Source organism: Tachypleus tridentatus, chromosome 7 (assembly GCF_004210375.1).
Source record: "Tachypleus tridentatus isolate NWPU-2018 chromosome 7, ASM421037v1, whole genome shotgun sequence".
Lineage (NCBI taxonomy): Eukaryota > Metazoa > Arthropoda > Merostomata > Xiphosura > Limulidae > Tachypleus > Tachypleus tridentatus.
In genome coordinates this window covers 61,536,984-61,542,983 of record NC_134831.1, presented here as the reverse complement: position 1 = coordinate 61,542,983, position 6,000 = coordinate 61,536,984, and positions in this window count along the sequence as shown.

The window sequence follows — 6,000 nt, the reverse complement described above, 5'->3', positions numbered from 1 at the left end:
ACGAAAAAACAATGATCAAGGATAAAGATAAAAGTGAAAGTTTAGCTACTTTAAAAGACAGATGTTAAACGTGATCGAGTTTTTTTTTTAGTGTAATGTAGCAATGCATGAATGATTCGTCACTTCTATAAGCGTCCTCCCCTAGTGGATCAGTAGAATGTCTGTGGACTTACAACGCTAGAAACTAGGTTTCGATATCGTGGTAGGCAGAGTAGATAGCCCATTGTATAGCTTATGCTTAACTTTAATAAAGAAACAAACTTATATAAACATTACTTTCCCCTTAGCTTACACTATATTACAGTACAATAGATTAACAGTACCAAGTGGATCCGTTTCTATGTTGAAAACATACCGTTGTTAGCTCCATGGCTTCGTTTTCTCATGGTAAAACTTTATGCTTGAGACTTAGGATGCTAAACTGAAGCGTTTGATTCCCCTCGGTGGACACAACTGACAACCTAACTTTGCTCTAAGACAAACAATCATTTTATTCCAACATGAGGAATACTTTTATTGATGGTATAACATACAACATGAAATGACAGATCTTTGGTCTGTCTTCTTAGGGTATGATTATATCTAACAAGCCCATAAAGAGCACTTAGAAACTATTGTTTCTCTTCAGCCCCATATGCAAAATTAAGGTTTGGCCATACAACAAATTAAAAGATAACATACGCTACAAGAAAGGTATAATGAATACCGATAAACTTTGAGAACATTTATTGAAAAATTCCTTCTTACAAGGATAAGTTACATACAATCTGAATAAATATCCGAAACTTGTGCAACAATCGGGGGGAAAAACACCGAAGTGAAGAAAAGGAGAGCTGATCTTAACTGTGGTTTGAACTTGGTGTGAGAGTGACGGTTAGTCAGGATCACGTGATACGTATACGGAGGTGACATCAGATGCATAGTAAAGGCAAGGTGATCTTTGACTGTCTGCAGTGACCAAGGCTGTTACACAAGTAGTGGGTTCTTGGATTAAAAATGATGTGTAATAATTAGGAATTTGTTAAGATTAAAGGTCAGTACTAAGCAATACAGAGCTTACATGTATTTAAAAAAACACAGGTATTAAATATAAAGAAAATGATGTCACTAGTTGAAAGAATACATGGAATGGACCTTACTAAATATAGCATTTTTAGCCACTGTCGCGAGTTATTGAGAGGTCGTTGCTTTGGTGATTTCTATAGTTTCTAAACAGTTTCTTTCATTTCTAGTTTTGGTTGATGTAGGAGAAAACTTTCATTCCAAAGCGACTTTGTGGCCAGTTTTATACTGGTGATACGTTAAGGAAGATATCTGAAATTCACCTCTACTGATGCGACATTGGTGTCTCATGTATTTCTTTCCACATTCACACGGGACACTACGTATGTATCAAGTATTCTAAATACGACTGGTATGGGTATCGAAACTTTAATCAAAGTAAGGTACAGAACAACATTTCCACCTTCTTAGGTCATCTTCAGGTTAACAAAGAGTGTTTGTATATAAGTTTTATTTTTATTCGTTTAGCATAAATTATTTTGTGTTAGTAAGATGTCAATCTTATATGAAGGTTTAAATGCAGTTTTCACATCAAAGCTCAGTTTGTTGAATATGCTAGTAATTTCACTGGCAATATCTGGCGTAGGAGGGAATGAAACAAACTTGCTATGTTTTATGTTTTTGATAGGTTAAAGATTAAATTTAACATAATATTTTCTGTGGTTTCTGAGTTTAATGCAAGCTTTATCCGTGATACTGGGATTGAAACCTTTTGGTTATGCAACAACGTTCTTTAAGCAGTTCTGTTCAATTGGTGTAAAACTTCTATGGGATGTATAACACGACTTACGTGAAGCAGGAGACTGTTTTCTATGACAGATCTTATGTGTGGCAGCATGGTGACAAAATGGGGCCACCTGGTGATAACTTTAGTATTTCCCCTTTTTTATATTAACCTCTGAAAAAAGTGGAGCCAACTGTTAGATTCTGCTTCACGTGTGAAAATCATGACTTTGAATCTCAAAGTGTTTAAGAATTTAATGAAATTGGGCACTGTATCTTTCCCGAGTCGCCGTATTTTCAAGACTGCTGAGTGGCCCACAGTGAGATATTCAAAAGCTCAGTATAAAAGCATTCTACTTAATGAACTAAAATGGTTTCAGCTTTCTTATGGATTCGTAAATATCTGTCATCTAATTTTTAAAGGAAAAAACCAGCAAGAGTTAATAAATAAAATGAAAGGAGTCCCGATGATATTACTGACCCAGCATGGGCATGCTCTCGACGACCTGTGTATCTTAAACACATTTCATGTTTCTCGATGTGAATGAATTTGTTTCTAAACAGTTCTTCTTCTAGAATTGACACGTAGAGGTCAGTCAGTAGAACGGATACTCGGGATCACATCACTAATCCATCATTTTATTTGTAGAACCTGCCCTCGTATGTAAAGTAAGGGTTGTTTAAGCAGTATTCTGTGAGCTTAATAAGGTGGTCTGTTACAAAATCGTCTTCAAGTTTTTCTCTTAGACTGTGTAAGGCTTATTCTACTGTGTTACGTATTATAATTTATTTCGAACGAGTCTCCAATTTATTATATTACGTATTTTAGTATTGGTCTTTCAAATGCCCTCCTCTAGGACAGCGGTAAGTCTACGGATTTACAACCTTAAAATCAGCGGTTCGATTTCCCTCGGTGGGGTTAGCAGACAACCCGATGTGGCTTTGCTATAAGAAAAACACACAAACACATACTTTTAAATAACCAGAAACTTTAATTTAGAAGTTAATTACATGTTAGTATGTTTTAAATTTTTGATATTTGCCAACGAGATCGATACACTATTTTCTTTCTTAACAAAAATACATTTATTGTACAAATAACAATACAATCTATAATAACAGTTATTACAAATAGTTTTCACAAATAATGATTTGTCATTATAGAACAGTGTCACAAACTTAGAAACAATACTGAGTCTTTTATCCGATTTCGAACTGAATATTTTAACAATGATCCAGGTCCACGATAAGCAAATTAATTCTGATTTGATATTGTTACACCTTACTTAAGCTAGCTTACTTGGCTGGCCTTATGTCACTGACTGTTTACCAATGAAAATATTTAATGTTCTCGGATAAATACTAACATTTGAAGCAAATTCATTGAAGTTGAACGGTTTTTAATATTCCAAATCTATAAATATTCCTGGTCAAATTCTGTAGTTTTTCCGACTAATAAGCATTAATCATAACTATAGTTTCCGTGGTTTACAGTATACTGATTGTAACTGACCAATAATAATATGTCTCTTACCGCATCGATTTGTATATTTTAAGGTGACATTCTCGGAGGTTCAACATAGCACCCACACATTTACAGAAACTTCAACGAATACAAAATTCAGTTCTAACTTTGGTATATAAAGTACCACGTAGCACCTCATCCACATTTATGCACAAGTATGCGAACACAGACACAATATCTGAAAGACTCTTGCATAATTCTCTAAAATATTTCAATAAGAATTGGCATAAGAATGATTTAATGTGTGATCTCGACAGATACCACGTACATGATGTAAATAGTCCTAAATACCTCTCCCTTTTAACATGTATTTAAGGAATGTTGCACAAGCTGGCCACCTTGCACTAGACACTTAATCCTTGTTTTTCTTTTAATTATCCTAAATTTTCTCATTATTATTATTATTATTATTATTATTTTAATTTTATTGTTACTACTAGTAGTAGTAGCATTTTCTCCATGGAGAAAAGCCACATAAGAAGAAAAAGGAGAAAAATACAAAAAATATATATATATTAAATGAAAATAAAGTATATATATATATATATATATATGAAAAATGCAAAAAATCAAAATGAAAATCAAAGAGAAGACAAAATACAGAAAATATATTAAAAAAAAAAAAATTAAAGGTAAAAAACGAACCTTTTCTTGTGCGTCCATGCATGGACTGTGCCCTGAAATGGGCCTGAGTACGGTGTTATACTTTTACTCTGGCCCAAAGCTATAATAAAACAAATCCCTGAACGACAGACGCTATCAACGTTCGGGAGGGAGGAAGAGGTCTAATGTACTTGACCCTCCTGGGTATTGACCATCAATACCCAAATACCCACTCAGCGAGACTCGACTCGGAGGTTCAACAATGTTCGAAAACAAGCTAGCGTTTTTGTAAAACAAATACTGTTTATTCTTACTCTCAAGAATTTTCTAGAAATTGGCAAGACTTGTGCGTTACACATCAAATAATATACGTCATATACATCAAACTGCAACAAACATAGATATTAAAATAAATGTATAACGGTAAATCCGTTACAACAGTTATTGAGGTAAATAAAGATTTAATGTCAAATATACTAAGATATCTTCTTGGTTTACTTTGAAGTTTATGATTCTATTGACAAGGTCTAGTTTTGTTTGTTTGCAGATGAGCACAAAGATACACAATGGATTATCCGTGCTCTGCCCGCTTTGGGTATCGAAACCCAGTTTTTAGCAGTCCACATAATATTGCTTCACTACTTGAAAGTGACAGACTCTAGATGATTTCTGAGAGAATATAGGTTTATTTCAAGTAAAGGGTTTATTCTCTTATCTAAGAATTTAGCAAACTTTTGTAATGGTGAGCCTATGCTAGATACTATGGATCTAGGAATGCTATTTTTGAGAACTTCTGATAGGACGTAAAAACGCTGGGGGTTTAGTAATGTGTGAGGATAAGGAAAGTTTTATAGCTGTGAGAATAGGACAACTTTCAACCAGTTTCTAATGCTTGAAGAGCTCTACTGGTGGGATTAACTTTGAATTCGGTGTATGATCCATCATTTAGTAAGGTGTTGAAACCTGCTTTCTCAGGTATTTTATTTACAAACACAATCGTGTTTGTCAGATCTCGTTATGTGTATCTTTCTGTTAGTTTTTAATTATTCTAAGACTATGACTTCTTGTTTTTTAAGGTTAACTTTTGTTTTGGTTTTTCTTATATGTAGAAAGTACACAAATTCTTCACCAACCCAAATTAAAATGCAGGATACAGTTTTCAGCTTGCTGACTATCGATCGTCTTATTACTACCATATCGTTGAGGAACATCTGTGATTTCTTTAAATACAAACCCTTGCCGAAAATAATTGGAGAAAGAACACGCCGACTTCACCGGGGTAGAACTTTATATTCAACCATTGATCCTAGAATATTTTAACTACCTTAGTGCCCCATGGAACTCGGAGTCCATCGTCAAATGTCATCCAGTTACCAGTAGTAACCTATTGGCATTGTTTTCTAGAGAAACGTGGACTTGTTCATTACTACTCAAGAATTCCGTGAATCTTTCAATGCCGTCTACCTTTCGACGATCCACGACATTCACCGTATTGTCACCAGGACAACAATAAGAACGATATCATTTACCAAAGTTGAAGCTACATTCACCTGGACCACGGACTTATCATTTACTAGAAGTTTATCTTTGGTTTCTTCTACTTTAGGAGAGAAAAACCGCGACCAAAACAATAAAACAAGACTACTTGGACTACCACCAATGACAACGCCTCTCCTACTGACGAACCTGCCGACCACAACCGCCGCGATGCTCTTCCGTTTTCCAGACGCCTCCCTCTAAACTTCCCAGTACGACAACCCAGAGTGTCTTTTCCAATAATCCCAACCTACAAGTCTCTGTATCTACCTAAATCAGAAGGTGCTTCTCATTGAAGAACCATGACCAAGTGATCCCAACAACTTCACTCAACACTCCAAAACATTATGAACAAGACAAATAAAGCAGCTGAGGCCAAGATCTCTCTGAAGTTTTACCTATCACATGTGTGACGAGTGGTTAGCTTTATGGGTAACTAGATATACTACCATAACATTCCTAGCATTTTCATGTGTCTCGACTACAATATCATCACTCATTCAATGTTTTCAAGCTAACATCTTGGGCACTAATCGGACTTCCATTCGGTC